Source organism: Pogona vitticeps, chromosome 2 (assembly GCF_051106095.1).
Source record: "Pogona vitticeps strain Pit_001003342236 chromosome 2, PviZW2.1, whole genome shotgun sequence".
In the NCBI taxonomy this organism is placed as follows: Eukaryota; Metazoa; Chordata; class Lepidosauria; order Squamata; family Agamidae; genus Pogona; species Pogona vitticeps.
The window spans coordinates 2,417,304-2,443,682 of NC_135784.1; the positions used below are offsets into that span (position 1 = coordinate 2,417,304).

At 49.9% G+C, this 26,379-nt stretch overlaps 3 protein-coding genes across 7 annotated transcripts in view; 1 reads left to right on the forward strand and 2 right to left on the reverse strand.

Annotated features, from left to right (window-relative positions):
- Positions 1-26,379, reverse strand: part of LOC144587217 (uncharacterized) — a 180,537-nt gene that overhangs the window by 109,930 nt on the left and 44,228 nt on the right. The window lies entirely within an intron of this gene.
- Positions 1-26,379, reverse strand: part of LOC144587301 (uncharacterized) — a 161,007-nt gene that overhangs the window by 41,945 nt on the left and 92,683 nt on the right.
- LOC144587197 (uncharacterized) overlaps positions 3,966-26,379 on the forward strand; it is a 28,811-nt gene continuing 6,397 nt past the window's right edge. For 2 of the 5 annotated variants that reach the window (XM_078386940.1, XM_078386936.1), the window contains exons 1-2: positions 3,966-4,435; positions 5,298-5,432. The gene's annotated coding sequence lies outside the window, so the exon portion shown is untranslated. The other 3 variants (XM_078386938.1, XM_078386937.1, XM_078386935.1) reach the window with 3 other exon arrangements.

Genomic DNA, 26,379 nt, shown 5'->3' on the forward strand with positions numbered 1-26,379 from the left:
GCTGTCTTGCAACCCCTTGGGGTTCACTGCTCTTCCTTTGGAGCTCACTGCCAACTTCACAGGGCCTTGGAGGGGCAGCAACCGAGGGTGGGTGGGTGGGGGGGTCTTGGTGTCAGGGCAGCCCCAGCTGGGAAGCAAAGCGTTTTGTGATTCCCTTGGTCTGGAACGGACCCTTCAGAGCCATTCACTCTGCAAAAGACCTGCCAGGAGAGGGAAAACCTGCAGATCCAGAGGGGCTGGGTCGCCTTAATATCCTTCTCTCCTCCTGCCCTCCCTGTGGAAGGACCGGAGCCTCCTCCCAAAGCCCCTTCTTTCCTCCACGCTACGGAGAGCCGCGAAGGGGAGGCAGGAGGGCGAATCCCTAGGAGGAAGAGGGAGGATCCGGGGGGGCAGGTCTTTTGCACAGCCAACGGCCCTCTCTCACACACACACACGAAAACACACATACACACAAAGAGAGAGAGAGAGACCTCCGCCCTTCCCCATTCAAACGTGTGGGGAAGGAGAACAACAGCGCATTTCCCCCCCCCCCCCCCGTTTTCTCTCTCTCTCTGGAGGGTGGAATTTTTAAAAAATCAGCGGTTATTAAAACTCGCCCAACCCCCTCCCTGAGGCGAGACGTGCTGGCTGCCTTCTCAACTGCGCATGCGCCACAGAACCCTCCCCCCCAAAATGGCTAACCCGCCGTCGCCTCTGTGAGAAGAGGGGCGCATGTGCGGGAGGGAGAGCAAGCAGAGCAGCTAGAGAGGAGATCTCGCGCCTGCGCAGAGAAGAGACGTGGGTGGGCTTGGAGGGCAGCCCGTCAAGTCAGGGGGGTCGGGGAAACGGTGGCTCTTTCCCAGCCAGTCTTCCAAAGGGAGGGGCTTCCGCCCAGAGACAGTTGACGCGCAAGGAGGAGGAGGAGCCAGCTCTCATTGGGTCTCCATAGTCTTCTGGGCGGAAACAAAACCTGTCGTCGGGTTGCCAGGCAACCCCTGTAGACGCCATAAAAACGGAGGGGACGCCCAAGGGGACCCGCCCTGGAGGGCTTCCGCCCAGCAACGGGTGACGCGAGAGAGGAGCGACTTATCATTGGGCCTCCATTGTTCTTCCCTGGGCGGAGCCAGAGGAGGAGGAGGATTGTGGCCAGGTCGATCCCTCAGAAAAGGAAGGGAGGAAGAGGAACGCCCCCCACCGCCATTAAAGGGGGTGAAGGGCTGGATGAAGAGGGGAGTGTGTGTGGTGGTGGGGGAGATGGCAAGTAGAGCCTCCCTCCATGCCCTGCGTGGACTCCAAGGCAGGAAGGGGGGGCTTCCTCAGGAGAAAAAGCGGGGCTGAGGACCAGGGGGGTCCCTTTAAAGCCTGAAGGGGGGGAAAACACCCCAAGCGTAACCTCCCCTTCTCGGGTAAATTGGCCTGAAGTCACAAGGAAACCAAGGCTTGGGGGACTTGGGGGCTCCACAGGGCTCCTGGTCAGTTTCTCCCAGAGGGACTTGACAGGATGTGGCATTCACGCCCCCCCACCCCCATGGAAATGAAAATCTCCCCCTTGAAGAAACTGTCCTCTTTCTCCAGACTCAACCGGGACCACCCGTTGGAGTCAGGTCATGCAACCCAACTGGGAGAGACTGGAGCAGGTCACGGTGGTTGCCCAGAATCATTGGGAGGTGACCTTGCACCCCAAATTTCTCTTTTGTCCCCTTCCTCCCTACTGAGAGACCCCCACCATCCCACTCCCCTTTTTTGTATTTTTTTGGGGGGGACTTTCTTCCTCTGTCCTGATCCAGCTTGTTCTCCCCTTTTCCTCCCTTTCCTGCAGGATGGGGCCGTGGTGGCTGAGGGACTGAGAGGCTGCGCTCCGACACACACTGTGTAGCGCAGTCAGGTTTCCCCTCTCCTGTGGAAAGAGTCTGAGGGAGGCAGCCTCTTACGACAGGGGCAGCAGCCTATTCTCCACAGCTGTGTTAACCTTCTGCTCCTCGCAAGACCCGTGAGTCGTATATCGCAGCCCTTCCTGCAGGCGTCTCGGTGTGACCCAAACCTCTAGTGAGAATCCCTGCCCCACCTCCGCTGTCCAGCCTCTTCTGTTTAACCTGCAGGGTTTTGTCCTCACCCTCAGGCAGGATCTGCACAGAGGCCAGGTGAAGCAAAAGAAGGGGTGTCACTCCCTGCCAATAGAAATCTAGAGCTTCAGGGATATAGAAGGAGGATGTGTCCATTTTGATTTGTTATCCTGGCATCACGGGGCTGTTTTCAGAAGGGGCACCATAAATAAGCAATAACCTCAGAAGTCTCTTTACAAGCCAGAACCACTAAATAGAGGGCACAAAATTTGTTAGAAAATATAAATAAACAAAGGCAGGAGGGAGAGAGGAAGGACCTAACGCAAGGCTGAGTTTGCAAGCCTTAAGGATGTACACTAGTCCTTAAGGTAAGCATGGGCTTTGGTATCTTTTTCACTACAGTTACCAGAATCCAGCAGCAATCTTCTCCCCGCAGCTAGAATTCTAGTCCTTTTATCTAAAAAGAGAGAAAAGATGTCCAGGCTCTCAGAGTTAGGTATATCATCATGGACAATACCCTTGTGAGTGGGGTTATGCCAGTTGTGATGATATTGGGTGGGAAGACGGTCTGTTAACCCTCCTCCTCCTCCTCCTCCTCCTCTCAGCCAGCAGAATCGAGGTAACCCTATCAGCCAACCTTGTGATCTGCATGTGGGGCTGTTAAAAGCCGGGTGGGTCCAATGAGACCTGACAGAAAAGGGAAAGGCTGACCTGAGATCTGAGTGGGAGAGGAAAGGAGAGCCGCCCTTGTTTCCCAGGTGTGCTTCCCAGGCTCCTCTTCCACAGAAACCCCCTCAATATCAGCAGGGTCTCTGTCCTCTTGCGCCTCAGTTTCCCTTACGCAGGACCACTGGGCCAAAATGGGACCGATGCTGTCATACCACTCCCACAGTGACCCAGCATGCCTGCATACCAGGGCTTACGGAATAGGCCTTCGCTGTTGTGTTCAGATGCCTGAGACTTCAAACGTGCATGCGGAGGCATGGGTGCTCATGGATGCCTCGGCGGTCGTGGGCATCCAGGCCCACGCGTGCGGCAGGCCACCGTGCAGACCTGGTGTCCCACGACGGGCCTCTCTCTCTCTCTCTCTCTCTCTGCACTGCCGACAGCCCTATGGGAACCCATTCCTGGGGAGATCGATCTCCCTTTCGGTCTCCGATAGGAAAGATCCCCATGGAGGAAAGTCCACCCCATTCTTTCTCTCTCTCCGGCTTCTCTCCTGCCTTTCCTTTCGGAAAAAAGACAGGTCTGTGTTCACACACGGAGCAAGACAACAAGGAAGCCGCTCCTGCACTTGATCCTCAGCTCAGGATCTGGTCTTGAGAGGGATCCGGTTAGCCCCTCCTTTCTGCCAGATCATCCAGGAACACACACACACACACAGATACACAGAGACACACACAGACAGACAGACAGTCTCACCCACCTCCTCCCCGGAGACCTGGCCCTGATCCTTGACACCTTCCTTGCCCCCCCCCCGCTTCGCCCAAGCGATTAGAGGCGGGGACGAGGAGTCTTTCCGGGGAGGGGGGATCTCCACCCTATCTGAATATTCCCACCCCCCCACCCCCCCGCAAAGGAGGAGAGGTGGCAAGGAAGGGGAGGGAAGGCCTAACCCCCCCCCCTTGCAAGCCGGAGCCTGCCGTGCAAACCAAAAGGGAGAAACCGGTTTCCGATCCGGATTGCCCGGAGGAGACCGCCCTCCCCTCCCCTCCCCTCCCCTCCCCTCTCCTCGGGGAGTCCCCTTATTCTCCTCCCCCCCCCCCCGCCTCCCCAAGGAATGGAAGCAAGCGGGGAAACTCACGAGAGGGAGTCCTCCTTCTTTGGGAAGAGCGTCCGCCCTGAGACCATAGAGGTGGCGGGGGAGGGAAAGAGGGGCCAGGAGGAGAGAGAGATCCCCCTCTTCCGGTTCCTGTTTGCAGGGGTGGTTGTGCGGGCAGGAGGGGGGAATCACGTGACCCTCCCTCGCTTTTGCACCCAACTCGGAGGAGAGAGGAGGGGAACCTAGAGCTACGAATGGGGAAGAGAGATGCGCCACTCCTCGGAGCTCCTCCTAGAGAGTCAATCTCTTCCCCTGACAAGAAGATCGGAGGGGGGAGGGAAAGGGGCTGTCCTCTTCCTTATTACCCCCCCCAAAGACAAACCCCCCGCTTTCCTTTCTGCAGGTTCCTCCCCTCCCTTCCGCCCCCCCTCTCTGGAGGGGGGAACCTAGAGCTACGAAAAAAGAGGAGAGAAGGAGCTCCTCCCCCTTTTTTCCGCCTTTCTCCAAACCGGAAGCGGTGGGAGGCCCCGTCTGTCTCCTCCCGTCTCTATGGTCTCTCGAGGCGTGGGGTGGGGTGTCGCGTGCAAAGGGGGTCTCCTCGGGAGTTTCCCGCCTCGGGACCTGCAAGGAGGTGAGCCTTAGAGGGGAGGGAGCATAATATTGGGGAGGGGGGGTTCCTTTAAAACAAAAAAAAAAGGAAGGGCGAATTCCGTGGGGGGGGGTCTCCTTTCCGTCCGGATGGCAAATAATCCACCCCCCCACCCACCCCCATTTTCCTGGACGGACCCGAATTGCAAACATTTCCTTCAGATTCTCCTCGTTGGGGATCTTTTGGGGGGGGGGGCGAGCGGATCCCCCCCCCATGTTTTCCTTCCAGGCTGGAATCTCACCCCTCACCCACACACACACACACACTTCCTCTGCCTCGGCCCCCCTTCAAACACGTGAGGGGGGGTGACAGGAGATGGAAGGAAATCCTAAAAGCTAGAAAGATCTGAAGAAGGAAGGTGTTTGTGCGGGGGGGGGGGTCAGCTGGGAGGGAGGGGGCCGGTCACATATCCCCCCCCGACACACACACACACACACACACACACACGGAGAGTCCTTTTCAGATGGTTGAGGAGATTTTCCTTATGTGGTGCTTCTAGAGAGGATCCAGGAGGGAGGAGGAGAAAAAAAATATATCGATTTTTATCGCTTCCTACCGAAGAGGAGCAGCCTCTGAAGCAACATCATGAAAACCTAAAGGGAGCTTCTCTCCTCCCTAACTTCTCCTCAAGGGTCAGAACTACAAAACGCCCCTTAAACTGCAATGGGATGCCATGAATCAAATAGTTTTCTTTCTTTCTTTTTTTAATTCAAGGAATCGGTCTCTGGGCTTGCCAGTTCCCCCTTTCTGAATTGGGAGTGTGGACCCTCTGCCTCTTCTGTCCAGGCCTGCAGAGGGGAAAATATTTTTGACCCCTTTTTTTTCTCATGGTTTCCCCTTTCAGCTGCTGGTGTTCGTTCTTTCAGGAGCTGACTTCGTACTTCCTCAGGAGAAAATGGGATCTTCTGCGTCCAGGCCAGAGAGCGCCGCCCGCGGGTCTCCTCCGTGAGATATCTGGAAAACAAGACGGTCTCTCCAGGTGAGGGTTTTTTTGCCTCCTGGGTATAAATGTGCGGAAAACAAACAAGTGGGTCCCTTACAGATAGTTGGGGATCTGCCCACCTCCCCTTGATGACCTTCCTGTAGGATTCCTCAATATATTTAGAGTACCAAGGAGGGCCCAGATGTATGTACTTCAGCTTCTGTCTCCCTGCTGGGTTTTATGTTTTGACTATTTTGGAGTGCTCCAACCCTGGAGGCTTTCAAGAAAAACTTAGCTCTTCACCTGGCAGATCTGCTTGGACTCTATTCCTGCCTTGAGCAGAGGGGGTTGGACTTGATGGCCTTGTAGGCCCCTTCCAACTTCACTTTTCCACTATGGTTCTATTTGTGTTTGGCCTGTGGGCAGCATTCCTAAATAGGCCACCTGCTAGTTGAAAGGCTGGAAGGTGTGAAATATAGGCCTCTGACTTAATACAAAGGCCAAGAGAGAATTAATACAGTGGTGCCTCGCATAGCGGTTGCTCCGTTTTACGAGGAAACGCTTTGCGATTGACTTTTTGCCATTGTAAGAGCGATCGCTTTGCGATGGCCCCTGTAACGGGCAGCCATGACCTCACCTGTCCATAAGGTAATTAAAATGGCTGATAAGAGTATTTTGAAAAACTGTAGTGTTCCTTCCTGTAATGAGGAACAGAGGGAAGCTAGTACTTTGACAGATGGTACAACACTAACCACTGATTACCCAGAGAAATCTGTGACTCACAGAGACCTGATATATGGAGATGGATTGCAGTCAATAGAGGATGCTAAGAGTGCTTTCGCCCTTACACTTACCAGGAAGCCAGGAATCACCCTCTGCAGCTAAAAGTGTTACAGTATCATACGAGCTTAGAAAGAGAGGTTTCCATGGTTACTCAGCTGAAGAGTGTTGCAGTAGCCTGAAAACCTCAAATGAAAATAGTTTAGGTCAGGAGTAGCAGCAGGAGATTAATGGGGTAGATTGCTTTGAAACAAAACACCAGTACACCCACTTTGTTGTTGTCTCCTGAATACCCTGTAAGGTCTTGCATGGATAAGGAGCTTTTACATAAAGAAAAGTCCTTAGAGATTGCAGAGCCCAGCTTGGGAGATGCTCCTGGAAAAGGAACAAGCTTGCATGAGGCCCAGGAAAGAGAAATAATAGAACTGGGTGTGATGAGCTTGGTTATGAAAGTTCATGGAATAATTTACTGATGGGATTTGTAATCACAAAGTTAGCCAAAATGAATTCATCTGGTTTTTGTGTGTGAGTTGAGAGTGGAAATTTCCAAAGTTGATTCCTAGCTGTACCACGAGGGAGACGGAAGATGGATGCCAACATACAGGACTCAGCATGGACTATCTGATCCAAAGACAGTAAGACTGAGTTTTTCCTATTGAGAAAGTTTACTTTGGATTTTCCACAAGCCTGATGGAATGTTGTTTTGATGATGGACACTAGGACTTGTAGTTTGTTTTAAGATGTAGCTTTTCCTGAAGCCGGAGGGGAGGTCTACCCCCTTTTTTCTTTTCTGTTAGCTAGACGTTTTCTTATTTTTGTTTGTTTCAGGGGAATGCTATCTCCTATCAATGGGGATGGGATTGGAAATTGTAAATATGCTTTACTATGCTTTGCTTAAACTGTTTTCTCTCAGAAATATATTTTTCTAATAAAAGTAAATATGCTTAAGAGCCGGAAGTTAACTTCTTGAATAGACACAAGCTGTATAACAATTGTCTTATCTAAATTGATGTATTTTACAAGGCCACGTAACTTAACGCTACCAATTTGGGTCCAACTGATTTATGAGTGCTAGAAGGATGGAATTCCCTGGTACTCACGTGTGTGGCTTGGTTCTCACTGAAATCGGTCAGACTTGGTGCCAGAGTAAATTTTAGCTACCCTAAGGTAAAACTTATGGACCCAGTTTGCCTGGTAAAGGAGCAATTTACTTTGGAATCTCTCTGCCCGTGGCTGAGCAATTTCTTAGGAAATTGACTTTGCTGCCACCGGGAACTATAGAGGGGAGAAAATTGCTTTTGGCAGAGGCAGAACAATTGGAAAGCAAAGCAAACCCCTAACTGACATGTCCCTGAATAAAGAACCAGAACCAGATGACAAGTGCAGTGCGTTTAAAAGCAACCAATCATTTGAGAATCCTATAGTGATCCATGATAGGGTTCTCCCACATAGGGAAAACAATTCTGAGAAAATATCTGTGGGGCCATATGTGGATGTGGAGAAAGGCATCCACTCTGGTGTCTTAAAGAGGGACGCATCCAGAGATGGTCGGAAGGAGGAGAGGAAATTGCCTATCCTTTCCCCGAATGAGATGGTGAAGCCCCAAGCCAGAAAGAGAGCAGGCTTCACTATGGAGCAACCAGCTGATGACATCCCGGGGTCAACCAAGTGGCCGATGACCGCCAGACGACAGAAGAGGTTGCGGAGAAAGGAGCCAGTGGACGACCGAGGGACTCCTGAGGGCCAGCAGTCGTGTGTCCAGCTGAAGGAGGCGGTAACATCCAGACCAGTCTTCAACACACCTGGTTACCACTGTGGGTCCACCTTCTTTTCGAATGCTGTGAGATCGGGACTTGGAGAGGTGAGGTGCCTTGCAGATGACTGCGGGAGTATGCCTGTCTTGGACTTTGCTAACATGGACTTTGCAAAAGAGACTCTGATTGTGCCTAGGAAGCCAGATAACTGATGGAAGGGGAATGGACAATTGTAAATGTGATTAAAAATTGAGTTGATGGACTAATACCAGGACTTTTATGACTTGAACTAGACCATGATTCACCGGTTAATTATTCATGTAAAAGTTTGTTGATTGTACATGTACACAATGATCTGTTATTTGTTGTATATGCATATGAATTTCAATGTAATTTTCATGCTATAGTTTAATATTAAGTGGATGCATGAATGATCGTGAAAAAGGTTAATGAACGTATGAGTATAACTTGCAGGTAAGATGTTTAATGTTTATGAAAATATTTATCAAATGTAATACAGTGGTGCCTCGCACAGTGAGGTTAATCTGTTCCGGATTAACCCTCGCTGTGTGAAAACATCACTGAGCGGGGCAGAAAAGCCCATTGGAATGCATTAAACAGTGATCGGCTGCTCTACTCACCCTTCAGCGATGTTTCTCCGATGGCCAGCAGCCAATTTCGCACCCTCCCCTCGCTTAATGAGGGCGTGATAACGCTGTGCATGGCCATTTTGCGGCTTCCGGCGGCCAATTTGGAGCCGCCGGACAGCTGATCGTCGGGTCGCAAAGCGAAGGTCGGTAAGCGGTTCGCTTACCGACCTTCGCTCTGCGATTTTTGCCCTATTGAGGCATCAGTATGCGATCGCATTTGCAATCGCAAAACCGGCCTCGTTGAGCGAATTCATCGCTCTGCGGTGCACTTGTTGTGCGAGGCACCACCGTACTGTTGTTAGTGTAAATGTAATATTGTATTGCTCCTTGTTGTTTATAGAGGAATGCACCTTAGCTTTCCCCCATAAAACAACTTATTAAGGGGGGAGGTATTGTAATGGGTAGCCATGACCTCACCTGTCCGTCACAGCTGGGCAGTGAATCATCAACCAATGGTGTGATGGTGGGTGGAACTGAAGGGGGGGAAGCTGGAATAAAAAGGGGGTTGAAGGGTGTGAGAGGGGAGACCTAGAGAGAGATCTGGAGAGATCTGGTGTGTGTGAGAGAAAGAGCTTGTTTAGAGGCCTGAGTGCCTGAGTAGTCAGTGAGGGAAAGTCTATGTTTGATTTAAATAAGAAAGTGATTTACATCGTAATTAGCTACCTGTGATTTACCTATTTTATTTTGTAATCAATAAACCTTTGTTTTGCTTGAAAGAAACCCTGGTCCTTTTTATTTAAAGGATAGGTTGGTGGCAGCAAATTTGTGAAGTGGCGTGGTGACCACTCTTTGAGGCCTGGGTTAGCAGAGGCTTGAGAGTGGCCAGCCACGTTACAGCCCCTATGGGGAAAATTCGCTTTTCAATTATCGCGGGGAAGCGATCATCGCAAAGCCCCCTCCGATCAGCTGTGTGTAAATGGGGAAGGGATTGTCACAAAGCCCCCATTTTCTCACTGCTGATCGGCAGTTCCAAAATGGACGCCGGGTCAACAAAATAGCCGCCCGCTGTTTTGCCTCGCTTTAGAGACACCGAAAATGGCCAGCACAATGGAGGATTTTCACATAAGGTGAGTTTTTAAGCCCATAGGAATGCATTAAACGCGTTTTAATGCGTTTGTATGGGCTTTTTAAAATCGCTTAACAATGAAATTGCATAGCAGCGATTTTTGCTGCACGGATTAACATCGCTAAGCGAGGCACCACTGTATAGGAAATAACATGTAGAATAAGATTTTGTACTTCAAGACCAGGAATGAAACTTCTTTCAGCCATATCCAGGTATCACTCCCCACTTTTTGAATTCTGTCAATTGAAACAGCACTGAATTGAAATCTCCTCTTTGCACAGCCATTCCTGGGCTTGGAGATGAACGAAAAGCAACACACAAAGACCAAAGTCTAGATAGAACACATACAAACAATGCCCAAATAATAAGAACCACAATTCCAATTACAACGTATCGTAGGGTGGAGAAATCCAGCATCCATGAAGTTATCCAAGACCAATCCCATGAACCTGAATTCAACTCTTTTTATCCCTATCCTCACGATTCCTGCCAATCAACACTACTAACAGATCCCATACTGGTCTGGGTTTCCCTCTGCGGAGACCCCCCAACTTTCTCCCGAATCCTGGAGGCCTCGGTGGCTGCGGGGAAAAGGAAGGAGAGAAGGGAAACTGGCGCTCCCCCCTCTCCCCGCCCACAAGGGGTTCCCCCAAAGTCCAGACTCCCCCCTTCTGCAAAAGTGGGAAAAGGGGTATTAACGCTGCAACGCCCTGGGTGGGAAGTGGGGGGGCTCTCTGCAGGAGGAGGCAGAGGAAGGTTTGGGGGCAGAGAGAAAGATGGGCCAGAGGGGGGCCAGAAAGGGGGCTCGGCATAGAAAGTGGGGGGTGAAGGCGGAGACTCCAGCCTGGGAGGGAGGAGAGAGGAAACATCGGGGTGGGGGGAGGATATGGAAGGGCTTGGCTGGAAGGGAAGGTCTTACGTTGGCCACGGAGGCTGATCTCTCCAAGTACATAATGATGATGATATATATATATATACAGTGGTGCCTCATATAACGAGTGCACCATTGAACGATGAATCCGCATTGCGATGCGGATTTCCCCATCGCTAATGCAAGGGCATGCTCACATTACGACGGGGGAACTGCTGTTCAGCGGTTTGTGACACCCGGTCCCCGGGTCGTGAAGTGATGTTAGGAGTGCCGTCTCGCCCTAGAGCCTCCGTGGGCACCCAGACCGCACCCAAGCCTTTTCCACCACGGATGCTGCATCAAGCAGTGGATACCTTTGATTTAGAAAAGGGTATGAAAGGGTTAAGCATAGCGACCCAGACTCCTCTAGTCTGGGCAGGGAGGGGAACGAAGGTTCCAGAAGAGGGAGCTGAGGGGGAAGTCAGTCGGAGGCAGACGGGGAAAGAAGAGGAATGGGAATGGGTCTCAATCCAGGATCCCTGGTCAGGCAAGTGGGAACAGGTGTGCATGACCAGGCAAGAAGCAGAAGAGAGAAGGAGGAATGAGGTTCGGGTCCGTCCCTCTTACTGGGGAGAAAGAGAGACCCGTGAGTGGAGGCGAAAGCTAGCTGAGGAAAAGAAACGGGTAGAGAGAGAAAGAGAGGAAAAGACCCGATGGCATCTGGAGGAGCTGAGGAGGCTGGGGTATCACCCGGACCCTGGGAAACCTTCGGGGCAACAGCAGCTTCACCCTGGGGATATGCAGGGCTCGAGGAGACGACCCCATTACTGACGATGGAGCGAGATGACTTCGATCCCGAAGAACCCTCCCAGGTTCAGGCCGGTCCATGGGCATCGAAGTCCAGTAACCCTTTTGACGAAGATTGGGTGCCCCTGTATGAACCGTTACTTCAACAGGAGAAGTTTAGCCACAACCTAATTGACGTTTCTATTCCGTTACCACAGTTAAATAAAGAAGACAAGTTGTTTGGTTTAAATGCGTCTGAGGCTTTATTGGGGAAGGGGGAGGCGAAGAATAACGGACCCTCACATACTGGCGCCCAGCACGTGGGGCCTCCCCCGCAACCCACAGACGCAGAAAAATGGATGCAACGTATAACAGAAGGGCAGGAGGTCTTGTTGAAACAATTAGCAGATCAGCAGCGGATGATAATCGAACAGTTAAAAACACCTCAGGGAAATCAGCCTTCAGAGAGCATAGGACTGAAACAACCCATAGCAACACGGCCCCCGGTTAAGTTACAGAAAATGGGTCCCCAGGATGACCCGGCAGCGTTCTTACACACGTTTGAGAGGATCGCCATCTCCGCGCAGTGGCCAAAGGATCAGTGGGCACTAATACTGACCCCATACCTCACGGGGTTACCTCAAGAAATAGTAGATACCCTAGACCCAGAAGACGCGGGAGATTACGACGTGGTAAGGACGGCCATTTTGAATACCCTCAACTTAAACGAGGAGGCATACCGGAGGAAATTTCGGGGACTAAAATTGAAGCCCGGGTTACACCCCAGGACACTAGCGCAAAAGTTGAGGGTAAACGCCACGAGGTGGATACAACCCAAGGGGAAGACAGCAGAGCAGGTCTTAGAAATCGTGATTATGGAACAGTTGATATCCACGCTCAACAGCGGAGCTAGGAACTGGGTCATCAAGAACAAACCCTCCAGCCTAGAGGGCGCTGTGACACTGCTGGAAGATTACTTAGAAGCAGAGGACACGTGGCAAACTAGAAGCGCGCCACAAGGAGAAGGAGCCAGGCTGAGAGAGAAAATGGCGGACGCGAACAAACAGACGGATTTTCGCGGAGCGGCGCAGACGGGGGCCAAAAAGAATAGACCCGATCGCATTGAATATGCAAACCCAGTCGGAACGAGGGTACCAAGACCAACGGTGACAAACGACCCGGCAGCCTCCAAACAAGCGGCGACCTGGAACCTAGGGAAGGAGAAGATGACCGCTTGCTTCGGCTGCGGCCAGTTCGGACATATTCGGAAGTATTGCCCAGTGACTGAGTGTGCGTGGGCAGAGGCTTGCACCGGGATGACCAAGGTGGGTGAGGAGAATCACCCGGGTTGGGTAGTAGAAGCGAGAGTAAATGGACATCCTAAGAAGGCTTTAGTGGACACAGGATGCAGCAAAACGCTGGTAAAGGAGCTAGAGGGAGAACTTTTACCTGAGATCACTGTAATCCGGTGTATCCATGGGGATGTGAAAGAATATGCGACTACCATGGCAGAGGTCGAGGTAGATGGCCTTAAAAGGGACATGGAAGTGGGAATAGTGCCCGGTATGACCCGAGAAATGCTACTAGGGAGAGACTGGCCGGGACTGAGCAATTTGGCTAAGGAGCCCGGGGAAATAGGCTGGGCTCAGGAAGAAACTGAGGCCAGAGAGTTAGAAGTGATGAATTTGTCTAGAGACCAGATACGATGCCTCCAACAAGATGATGCGGGACTTAACAGCTGTTTGCAACAAGCGATGAATGAAGGGACTGTGACAAACCCAGACCTACTGGGATCTGCCACACGTTAACTAAGCTGCCACCAACCATTCCCTGTAAGAAGTCACACAGACCAGGGATGGATTTTTAAACAATAAAAAGAATAAGGTTTATTTAAAACAACACACAGGAAAATAAAATGATCAGGTGTATAAAATATAGTAACGTGGCTTATTCTCACTCATACATGCATACAGTTTGGTTCACACAGAACCCTTAACTTGAAGCACAGACCCTGAACCTATCAGTTCTGGCTAACCAACAGACACCTGAACCTATCAGGTTGGTACTCTGACACACAGTAGTACCCTGTCTGACACACAGACTCCCACACCAGCTCCTTCTTCCCAGCTGCTGCTTCGTCACATCCCAGCGTCTTCTCCCTTCACCACACACGCTCCACATATATATACAGTACAGCCCCTCCTCCTGATGTCCCGCCTTCCACTCCCCATAGGATGGAACTTTCCCTCCAAACCCATGACAGACAGGTAACATCAGTGCTGTATGTAACACCTCCCCTCTTTATAAGTTGTTTTGTAGGGGGAAAGCTAACGTGCTTTTCACCAAAAAACAACCTGAATAAAACACACAACAACAGTTATACATACCATATTATACTTACTTATACTTACATTCTAAGTTAACCATAGCAATTAGGCATTCAAACATTTACCATATACATTACATCAATTTACCTTTATTCATACAAACCAAATTCAAAAAACAGGTACATTTAACTTTTTGTCATCATTATATACACATAGTCCATGTTCTTTCGCCGTCTTCATTCTTCAGGTCTTCTTGATAAGGCGTCAGCAACACAGTTCACTGACCCTCTGACCACCTTCACTTCAAAGTCATAGTCCTGTAGGTTTAAAGCCCACCTCATAAGTTTGCTATTGTGGGTTTTCATTGTCTTTAACCATTGCAATGGTGAATGGTCAGTGCACAGAATAAAATGTCTTCCCCAGATGTAAGGCTTGGCCTTCTGGATCGCGTAGACTATGGCCAAACACTCCTTCTCCACGGTTGCCAAATGTCTCTCACCTTTTTGAAGTTTCCTACTCAGGTAGGACACTGGATGCTGGTCACCATTCTCATCCTCCTGGCACAGAACTGCTCCTACGCCGCTGTTAGACGCATCGGTGTAGATGATGAACTCCCGGTCGAAGTCTGGAGCCCGCAGGACTGGATAGTTGATGAGCGCCTGCTTCAACCTCTGGAACGCCTCCTCACAGTCGCTGGTCCACGGGATGCGGTCATCAGCCGTCTTCCTCGTCAGATCGGTCAGCGGAGCCGCAATCTCGCTAAACCTCGGGATGAACTTTCTGTAGTAGCCCACCAACCCAAGAAATGATTTGACTTTTTTCTTGGTGTTGGGTCTGGGCCAATCACGAACTGCTTCTATTTTGGCCTCTAGGGGTTCTATCACTCCTCCCCCTACCATGTGACCCAAGTATCTTATTTCTGGGCTACCCAGCTGACACTTGCTGGCCTTTACTGTTAGCCCTGCTGCACTTAACCTCTGCAGCACTAACTCCAGGTGTATCAGGTGATCTTCCCAGGTATTACTGAAGATCCCTATGTCGTCAATGTAGGCCACTGTAAAGTCACTGAGCCCTGCCAAGGTCTGGTCCATCAGCCTTTGGAATGTGGCTGGTGCATTTCTGAGACCAAAGCTCAGGACTCGAAACTCATAGAGACCAAAAGGGCTGCAAAAGGCAGTCTTTTCTTGATCCCTGGGATCAATTCTTAATTGCCAATATCCCTTTACCAGGTCCAATGATGAGATGAACCGACAACCCCCTATGGTTTCAATCAGGTTGTCTAGCCTGGGCATTGGGTAGGCATCAGGAGTGGTTACACGGTTTAATTTCCTGTAATCGACACAAAACCTAATGCTCCCATCAGGCTTGTCCACAAGGACTATCGGAGAGGACCAAGGACTAGAAGAGGGGACGATTATGTTCTCCCTCAGCATCTCGTCCAGCTCCTTCCGCACCTTGTCCCTATAGGGTCCCGTTACTCGGTATGGGGATACTGCCTGCGGGGGTGCATCCCCTGTGTGGATCCGATGCATCACTCCCTTCACTATCCCCGGCTTGTTGGAAAACACCTGTTGATATTTACTAAGCAGCATTTTTAGTTCTTGCTGCTGGTCTTGGGTGAGTGCAGGACTGATCTTTACCTCCTCTGGGTTGTATTTTACTTCCCCTCTACCCTCCCAGAAGGGTAATTCAGCTTCCTCACTCTCAGCTGCTTTTATCGCAAATAAAACCCTCTGCTCCCCTCTGTAGTAGGGTTTAGGGCATTCACATGAACCACCCTCCTTGCTTGGTTCTCCTCCTGCTCTATAAGGTAGTTCAGGTCTGACATCTTGGAAATGACCCTATATGGTCCTGCCCATTTGAGCTGCAGTTTATTCTCTCTGCAGGGCCTAAGCCAAAGCACTTCCTCCCCTGGGTCAAAGTGCCTCTCTCTAGCTTTGTGGTCATACCATGTTTTCTGTCTGACCTTCTGAGCTTGCAGGTTTTCTGCTGCCAGCTCTAGATTTCTCTTTAGGTCATTCATCAAGGTGTCTATGTATGTCACCACGTCTTGTGGGTCATCCTGGGTGATCTGCTCCCAATTTTGTTTGATCAAATCAAGGGGCCCTTTCACCCTTCTCCCAAATAAAAGTTCAAACGGACTGAACCCGGTACTGGCTTGTGGCACTGATCGATAAGCAAACAAAAGGGATTGCAGCTTCTGGTCCCAATTGTTTGGATTCTCTGCCAAGTAAGCCCTAATCATGCGCATTAGAGTCCCATTGAACTTCTCAGTTAACCCATTACTTTCAGGATGATAAGCAGTGGTTTCCTTGTGCTTAATTCCACAGATTTGCCATAAGCGTTTCATGAGCTTTGATGTGAACGATGCGCCCAAATCTGTGATTATCTCTGAGGCAAATCCCATCCTGGACATATACCCTACCAAAGCATCTGCCACTGTGTTAGTTTCAATGTTAGTCAAGGGTATGGCTTCAGGATACCTTGTGGCATGGTCCACAATTGTTAGAATGAACCTGTTCCCCCTCTTTGTGGCCTTGGGCAAAGGTCCCACAATATCCACCCCTATGCATTTGAACGGAGTGTCAATCACAGGCAAAGGGCACAACTTTGCTTTGGTCCTGTCGCGGTTATTCCCCTGCCTTTGACACACATCACATTGTTTACAGAACTCCCTGATCTGCTTCCCTATGTCAGGCCAGTAAAAATTCTGTGTGATTCTCTGTTGTGTTTTGTTCACCCCTAAGTGTGCAGCAAACATGTCAGAGTGCCCCCTTTGTAAGATCATGGGGCGATACTTTTCAGGTACCACCAGCTGACTTCTGATCCCATCTCCCCCTTTTGAGATATTCCTCAGGGTCTCTCTATATAAAATCCCCTTTTTCTCCTGAAATCTCACTGGGGTTTCAGGTGTTAGCTGGGCGTCAGTCACCTGTTCAAAACACTTTTGGAGAGTGGCGTCTGCCTTTTGCTCCTGTCCAAATCTGCTGTCTGTGGTTAAGGTTTCCACCACAGCTTCTGAACTCCCCTCTGCTTCCGTCTCTGGCTCATCATTACCCCCCTGAACTGTCCCTGTGGTGGCTTGTGAGCGTGTAATCACTAGCACCCGTTTCACATGTTCAGCCAGGTCATTTCCCACGAGCACGGCTGCTGGCAGAGTCGATGAAATCGCTAGCCGCCAAACCCCCCTCCAGCCTTGAAAGTTGACAGGTACCTCTGCTACTGGCAGAGAGATTACCTGCCCCTCAATCCCTGCCACCTTCATGCTCTCATTTGGGATTATAAACTCCCTAGGAATAATATCTGGATGGCACAGGGTTACCTGGGAACAAGTGTCCCGCAGCCCCCTATACTGACGGTCAAGTATTCCTACGTCCACCCCTGCTGTCTCAAACAACTGAGAATCTGTTTTCACCAGCAAGCAGCGCTTTACCTCCATAAGAGGACCATTTTCCTCAGCCTGATCAGCAGAGGTAGCTGTTCCAGACTGAGTAGCCATGGCAACAGGCTCCCTCAGTGACAATGAGCCTTGCTCTTTCTGGACACAGAACACAGCTTTTGGCTTGGTCCCACTCGACTCCTGAGGCACCATTCCTTTTAGCTGCTTTAATTTCTCACACTCTGAGATTAGATGACCCTTTCCCTGACAGAAATAACATTTTCTGGTGTATTTTGATTCTCTCTCATCTTGTTTTGGTTTTCCCTCCAAAATCTGAGGTCTTAGTCTCATGTCTGAGGGCTTCCCTTCACCATGGGCCCCTCCCCCTTGCTGGTTTTTCCCTGGTCCCTGAGAGTACTTGCTGTAGGTTTCTTTGGGTTTACCTACAGATTTCCCCTCACCCAAGGGCTTTCTTATTTGGGAAATAAAATCTGCGATCTCTGCGGCTGCTGCCACAGATTTCGGTTTCCTTTCCCTCACCTGGAATTTCAATTCCCCATGCAGGACTGAATAGAACTGTTCCAGTGCTATCAAGTCTTTAAGTTGCTCATAGGTCTCTGTCCCCTCCTGAGATAGCCATTTCCCAAGCAGCCTCACCAATTGGGCCCCCACTTGGGTAAAAGTCTGTTCTGGTTTTTTTGTGAGGGACCTGAATCTTTGTCTCAGCTGCTCCGCATTTATCCCATGTCTGGCAAACACCAGTTTTTTAAACTCTGCAAAATCTTTCATCAGTTCCTCAGGCATCTCGGCATAAACCTCAGCCAGGCTACCACTGATTAAAGATCGCATGATGGTCATCTTCTCAGTTTCCCTCACTGAGAAGTCCACAAACGCTCTTTCCACTAGGGAAAAGAACACCTCAGGACAATCTCCCTTGTGGTACACAGGGAATTTCTTCAGGTCAGCCTTAGACAATTGGCCTCCCTCAGAATCCCTATTGTTATTATTGTTCTGGTTCATCAGTTCCAATTTTCTTAATTCAAACGCCATTTTCTCTCTCTCCATTCTTTCTTCTCTCTCCATTCTCTCTCTCTCTCTCTCTAATTCAAATGCCATTTTCTCTCTCTCCAATCTTTCTTCTCTTTCCCTTTCCTCCATTTCAAATTGCCTCATCCTCAGTTCATGCTGTTGGGCTATGAGCAATTTTCTAAGTTCTGGGTTCTGCTCTCCTGTGCTGTCACCCTGCACTGAGCCAAATTCATCCTCAGAACCTTGGTCAATCTGGGGGTCTTTCACGTCACCCATTTCTGTCATCTGGCTTCGAGTCAAGGGCATAATCCCCCCTCAGAACAGGCTGCTTTAAAAAGTCAAGCCTCAAAATAAAACGACCACTTTTTTCCTTCTTGCCTCAGAACCAGCTTTCCCTAGAGATTGCTGCTGTTCTTCAGCACTACTGTAACTTGCAACAGTAGCGAGTCAGAGCCTACCCCCCTCTGCTGGGCCTCTCAGCTGGCAAGCTAGATCACTGTTACTACGCAGTTTTGCCTCAGCTTTTTTCCCGCCAAAACTAGGCTGCCTCAGAGCACCTTAATCTAAGTCTCCCCAGTTGGCACGTTCTTCTACTAGCGCACCTCCCCGTGAGGTACACCTAGAAGATTACCTACGCGCCTCAGACTGTCCCTGACTAGACCCCCCTTGCTCTGGGCACCCTTGCCAAGGCTTTGCTGGACCGCTGGACAACAGGACCAGTCGTATCCCACACGCTGGACACCAATCAATGTGACAAACCCAGACCTACTGGGATCTGCCACACGTTAACTAAGCTGCCACCAACCATTCCCTGTAAGAAGTCACACAGACCAGGGATGGATTTTTAAACAATAAAAAGAATAAGGTTTATTTAAAACAACACACAGGAAAATAAAATGATCAGGTGTATAAAATATAGTAACGTGGCTTATTCTCACTCATACATGCATACAGTTTGGTTCACACAGAACCCTTAACTTGAAGCACAGACCCTGAACCTATCAGTTCTGGCTAACCAACAGACACCTGAACCTATCAGGTTGGTATTCTGACACACAGTAGTACCCTGTCTGACACACAGACTCCCACACCAGCTCCTTCTTCCCAGCTGCTGCTTCGTCACATCCCAGCGTCTTCTCCCTTCACCACACACGCTCCACATATATATACAGTACAGCCCCTCCTCCTGATGTCCCGCCTTCCACTCCCCATAGGATGGAACTTTCCCTCCAAACCCATGACAGACAGGTAACATCAGTGCTGTATGTAACAGGGACCACCCCAGAAGGGGGGCAAGGCTTTGAATTGAGGGGAGGTTTGCTGTATCGTGTAACCAAGGCTGGCAACGATGAAGAATCACAACTGGTAATCCCAGAGGGCCTGCAGTTCTGGGTAATGCATTGGGCTCATGACTTACCGGTGGCAGGACACCTAGCCACCCAAAAGACTCTGGATAGAGTGAAACAGCGATTCTGGTGGCCCAGGGTGGCCCACGACGTAGAAGAGTTCTGTAGGTCCTGTGCCAAGTGCCAGATAACTCAACCCAAGTCGGGACCAGGGGCAGAGCTCATACCTATGCCTCTGGTAGATAGGCCATTTGACAGAATTGCTTTGGATATTGTAGGTCCGCTAACCAAGTCAGCGGGGGGGCATCAGTACATCCTGGTTGTCATTGATTATGCCACTCGGTACCCAGAGGCAGTAGCCCTGAGATCCACTACAGCTAAAGTCTTAGCCAAAGAATTGTTAGAAATGTTCTCCCGGGTGGGTTTTCCAAAAGAGGTCTTAACCGATCAGGGCTCTAATTTTATGAGCCTGACCTTCAAGCAGATGTGGGACCTATTGGGGGTTAAGCCTTTACGAACATCGGTTTATCACCCTCAAGCCAACGGGCTAGTCGAAAGATTTAACCGGACTTTGAAGGGTATGCTCAGGAAATTATCAATGGAAAAACCCAAGATGTGGCATACCTTTCTCGCCCCATTAATGTTTGCAGTTAGGGAGGCCCCTCAAGCTTCCACAGGTTTCTCCCCCTTTGAGTTGTTATATGGCCGGAGACCCAGGGGGATACTAGATTTAATACGAGAGAAATGGGAAGAAGGGGAAGATCGTTCACAGGGGGCCCTCCAACAGATAGTTGAGATGAGGAATAACTTACAATTAGCGTGGGAGATGGCTAAAGAGAACCTGGGGCAAACGCAGAGTAAGCAAAGGGGTTACTATAATAAGAAGGTTCGTCCTAGGAAATTCGAACCCCAACAAAAGGTACTAGTGCTCCTACCCACTGAGGCTTCCAAGTTCTTGGCTAAGTGGCACGGGCCTTACAAAGTAATAAGAAAATTAAATGAAGTAGATTATGAAATAGAGACCCCTGATAGGAAAAAGAAAACTCAAGTGTTCCACGTAAATTTGTTAAAAGAATGGATAGACAGAGAAGTGTTGTTTGGGACCGAGGTCGATGACGAGTTGGGCCCCGAAAGGGAAGACTTGACCTCCGGAGGGGAGATAGTGATAGGGGACCTCTTGTCAGAGGAGCAAAAAATACAAGCAGGGCAGTTGAAAGAAGACTTTCCCCAAGTATTCTCCTCAGTACCTGGGTGCACCCAGTTGGTGGAACACCCTATAGAAACACCTCCTGGCAATGTTGTAAGGGTGAGTGGAAGGTCTTGGCCCAGACACATAACTGGGGTAATTAACCATGAAGTTGATGAGATGCTTAAACTGGGGGTCATAGAACCATCCAATGGACCTTGGAGAAGCTTCCCTGTAATGGTTCCAAAACCTGATGGGTCGCTTAGGTTCTGTATCGACTTCAGGAAGGTTAATGCCATATCCCGGTTCGATGCTTACCCTATGCCCAAGGTAGGGGACTTGTTAGATAAACTAGGGGGGGCCAAATATCTCAGTTCGATCGATTTAACAAAGGGATATTGGCAGATCCCCTTGAGACCCCAAGATAAGGAAAAAACGGCTTTCTGTACCCCTAAGGGTTTATTCCAGTTCAAGAAGATGCCGTTTGGGCTACATGGGGCAGCTGCTACGTTCCAACGATTAATGGACCGGGTGTTAGAACCTTTACAAGACTGTGCAGCTGCGTATATTGACGACATTATAATTTTTAGCAGCTCCTGGGAAGAACACCTAGCCCACCTTAGGAGGGTACTGGAAAGGCTACACGAAGCAGGTTTGACGGTTAATCCCAAGAAGTGCAAAATTGGGCTGCCCAAAGTAGATTACCTGGGTTACAAAGTTGGACAAGGAGAAATCCAACCCCAGGAGGAGAAAGTGACTAAAATATCCAAATGGTACCAACCCAGGACAAAAAAGGAAGTCCAACAATTTTTAGGTTTAGTAGGTTATTACCGCCAGTTTGTGCCTAACTTTGCTTCTATAGCGGCGCCGCTAACTGATTTAACTAGGAAGAAAGCCCCGGTAAAAGTAATATGGGGTCCTTCCCAAAAGAAAGCATTTGAGACGTTAAAAGAAATAATTTGTGAGTTACCAGTTAGATTTGCACCCGATTTTGATATACCCTTCACCCTTTTTACAGATGCATCAGATCGGGGTATAGGGGCTGTCTTATCACAGGTTAAAGACGGGGTAGAATACCCGGTGCTGTATTTGAGTCGTAAGCTGTCACCCCGAGAACAAAGATATGCCGTAATCGAGAGAGAAGCTTTGGCCATCAAGTGGGCCACACATAGTCTTAAATACTATTTGCTAGGAGCTCCCTTTGACCTGGTCACCGACCATGCCCCTCTACAGTGGTTGGAACGAATGAAAGAGACCAACCCACGCTTAACTCGGTGGTATTTAGCTCTACAACCGTTCTCTTTTCAAGTAAGATATAGAAAAGGCAAAGAGCATACTAATGTCGACTATTTTTCTCGGCAGGGTCCGTGGGCGCGCAGCGAGGAAGAGCGGACGGCACTCTTGGAGGGGGGGATGTGTGACACCCGGTCCCCGGGTCGTGAAGTGATGTTAGGAGTGCCGTCTCGCCCTAGAGCCTCCGTGGGCACCCAGACCGCACCCAAGCCTTTTCCACCACGGATGCTGCATCAAGCAGTGGATACCTTTGATTTAGAAAAGGGTATGAAAGGGTTAAGCATAGCGACCCAGACTCCTCTAGTCTGGGCAGGGAGGGGAACGAAGGTTCCAGAAGAGGGAGCTGAGGGGGAAGTCAGTCGGAGGCAGACGGGGAAAGAAGAGGAATGGGAATGGGTCTCAATCCAGGATCCCTGGTCAGGCAAGTGGGAACAGGTGTGCATGACCAGGCAAGAAGCAGAAGAGAGAAGGAGGAATGAGGTTCGGGTCCGTCCCTCTTACTGGGGAGAAAGAGAGACCCGTGAGTGGAGGCGAAAGCTAGCTGAGGAAAAGAAACGGGTAGAGAGAGAAAGAGAGGAAAAGACCCGATGGCATCTGGAGGAGCTGAGGAGGCTGGGGTATCACCCGGACCCTGGGAAACCTTCGGGGCAACAGCAGCTTCACCCTGGGGATATGCAGGGCTCGAGGAGACGACCCCATTACTGACGATGGAGCGAGATGACTTCGATCCCGAAGAACCCTCCCAGGTTCAGGCCGGTCCATGGGCATCGAAGTCCAGTAACCCTTTTGACGAAGATTGGGTGCCCCTGTATGAACCGTTACTTCAACAGGAGAAGTTTAGCCACAACCTAATTGACGTTTCTATTCCGTTACCACAGTTAAATAAAGAAGACAAGTTGTTTGGTTTAAATGCGTCTGAGGCTTTATTGGGGAAGGGGGAGGCGAAGAATAACGGACCCTCACACGGTTCCAAAATGGCCGCCGGAACACAAAAATGGGTGCCGGTACACCCAAGATGGCCGCCGGAACACAGAAAATGGGCACCGGTACACCCAAAATGGCTGCCGGGATGCTCAAAATGGCCACCAGTATACCCAAGATGGCTGCCGGAACAAGGGAAAACATCAGAGAACAGTGAGTTTTGGGCCCATTTGGAACGCATTAAACTTTGTTTAATGAGATCCAGTGGGTTTTTTGGATCCGTTTTACGATGTTTTCCCATAGCGAAGGTTAATCTGGAACGGATTAACCTCGCTATGCGGGGCACCACTGCACTGCTGCCCCTCTGGCTAGAGGCCACTCTGGGTGTCTAACAAGACGTGGAGACAGGAGAAGGAAGGAAATCTTCAAAGCCAGAATGATCTGATGATGGAAACTCTCCCCCTGAATTTGACACTAAAACTTTACAGTGCTCTAAGAATTAGGGCGGAAACACCCAAGTCCTTATGTACCTTTCTTTTCTTATGATTATTTGATGAAGCCGGTGATGGTATTAAATAAATAACCATAGAACAAATAGTTTGAAATGCATCCAGAACGTTGTTAATGTTTGACCAAGGGGAGCATATCTGACTTCCTAGCATATGAGCTTCTTCTGAAGTCTAGAATAAGTTGTGTGGTGCCCAAGCCTCTCTAGCACTCAGTCAGAGGGCTCCATGGACCGCTTTGTTGTTGTTTAGTCGTTCAGTCGTATCTGACTCTTTGTGGCCCCATGGACCAGAGCACACCAGGCCCTCCTGTCTTCCACTGCCTCCCAAAGCTGGGCCAAATTCATGTTGGTCGCTTCGATGACACTGTCCAACCATCTCATCCTCGGTCGTCCCCTTCTCCTCTTGCCCTCACACTTTCCTAACATCAGGGTCTTTTCCAGGGAATCTTCTCTTCTCATGAGATGGCCAAAATATTGGAGCCTCAGCTTCAGGATCTGTCCTTCCAGTGAGCACTCAGGGTTGATTTCCTTCAGAATGGATAGGTTTGTTCTCCTTGCAGTCCAGATGCTGTCTAGGTTTGTCATCACTTTCCTTCCAAGAAGCAGGCCTCTTTTAATTTCGTGGCTGCTGTCTCCATCTGCAGTGATCATAGAGCCCAAGAAAGTAAAATCTGTCACTGCCTCCATATCTTCACCTTCTATTTGCCAGGAGGTGATGGGACCCTACCCCCCCCCAAATTTTATTCCTTTGATCTTTGTGTGTTATGTAAGAATAATAAAAATAATAATAAAATAATAATGAATCTAAAGAATTGAGAGCTGAGCTGCAAGCTAACTGATTTCTGAAGGATATGAAAGATGTTGATTCTTTACTAAAGTTTGTGATTGCCAGAAGAAGGTGGGGTTAGCCCACCTTAGTAGTATTTCTTATTTTAATAGGGATTAGTTTTCTTTTAAGGTCAGACTTGTTCAGGAGGCTTACGCTATGCACTGTTGATGGGGACAGCAGCCACAAAATTAAAAGACGTCTGCTTCTGGGAAGGAAAGCGATGAAAAACCTGGACAGCATCTTAAAAAGCAGAGACATCACTTTGCCAACAAAAGTCCGAATAGTCAAAGCTATGGTTTTTCCTGTCATGATGTATGGAAGTGAGAGCTGGACCATAAAGCTGGCCGCCAAAGAATTGATGCATTTGAATTGTGGTGCTGGAGGAGACTTTTGAGAGTTCCCTGGACTGCAAGGAGAACAAACCTATCAGTTCTAAAGGAAATCAACCGTGAATGCTCACTGGAAGGACAGATCCTGAAGCTGAGGCTCCAGTACTTCATCCATCTCACAAGAGAAGACTTCTTTGAAAAGACCCTGATGTTAGGAAAGTGTGAAAGCAGGAGGAGAAGGGGATGACAGAGGACGAGATGGTTGGACAGTGTCGTTGAAGTGACCAATGTGACTTTGACCCAACTCCGGGAGGCAGTGGAAGTCAGGAGGCATGTTCGGAGCCCCTGCAGGATCTCCCTCGGGTCCGCAGCCACACCCGGAAGAGACCGTGGAAGGGTGGCAAGGGGACCTCTTGACTCATAGAGGGGAGTGGAGGGGGCTGAATCGAGGCCTTGCTGGGACCAGGCTCTTCCACCAGGGGAGCATCATGGAGGGCAAAAAGGGGAGAAGGGGACGACAGAGGATGAGATGGTTGGACAGTGTCATCGAAGCCACCAACATGAATTTGTCCCAACTCCAGGAGGCAGTGGAAGACAGGAGGGCTTCGCGTGCTCTGGTCCATGAGATCACAAAGAGTCGGACACGACTTAATGACTAAGCAACAGCACCAAAATAGACTCTGCTGATGGGAACTCTACATGATCTGAGTCTTTCTTCCCCTAGAAGTGGAGAACTTGGGTAGCTTGAAGAAGAAGCTCCTCCCTCGGCCCTTTTCTATGACAGAGAGACTCTTTGGAGCTTTCCGGCCTTTTAACCACCACCCTCCGTTGTTTCTGGCCTTCCCACACACACACACACACCCGTTCCTGCAGGAGGGGAGAAGGGGGAAGGAACCTAAAGCTACGAAGTCAGGGGGGAAGGGCTCCTCCCCTGTACACCCTTTGAATGGGAGCCAGAAGCAGGATCTGCAGCGCCTGCCTCCTCTTCCCCTTTGGCCCCAGAAGGTGCCTGGAGAGAAGATGGGCTCTTTTGGGGGGTGGGCGCCTCCCGGATCAGGACCTGGATGGAGGTGGGCAACGGAGGGGCAGATCATGGGCGGTGTGTGTGTGAGATGTGCGGGGAGGGGCGGAGTTGAAAGGGCCAGTCTCTGTGTGTGTGTATACTCCCGCCACCCCGTGCTTGGCAGCTTCCTTGTTGTGTTGCTTGTGTGAACACTACGGTCTTTTCCCCGGAAGGCGGGTGGAAGAGAAGCCGGAGAAACAGAGAGAGAGGGAAAGAGTTGGACTTTCCTCCTTGGGATCTTTCTCCCGGGGAGGCTGGAAGGGAGGTCAGTCTCCCCAGGAATGGGAGTTCTCTTGTCGGACGTGCCGTTCTTCCTGCAGGGTCAAAACGGTTCTGGTCTTTTGGGTCTGGAAAGGCGCCATTCAGGGCCGTTGGCTGTGCAAAAGACCTGCCCCCTCGATCCTTCTTCTCTCTAGATTTTTAACCTCCTGCAGCCTCCCCTGTCTTTGGATCCCCGAAAGGACTGAAATGAGGTGCCCTTGGTCCGCTCTATCCATCGCACAGGCTTCTGGCGGTTTTTTAAGAGGTTGGTTTTGTTCGATGCTTTTTAAGGTTTCTAGACTTCCTGTTTTTCACTTTTAAATGTGCACCCTTTTAATGATGTACATTAAACTGCCTTGAGTCCTTTTTAAAGAGAAGGAGGAAGGGGTAAAAATATTTTAAATAAATAGTGGGAGAAACGCTCTCTTCTAGGCCGCTGCTATCATCGCCGGTGCATGTTGGTTCCTATTGCTCTCTGGTTCCCGGCTGTTGCCTCCACTCCCTGGGAACTGGGGGTGGTGGTGGATTTGATCTCAGACCATGGCCTCAGATAATGCCTGCCTCCCTCCCTTTGTGTTCGTCTTGTTCTGCTGCCTGAAGACGGGACAGAGCGAGATGGGGAGGGAGCCTCATTCGATATAAACATG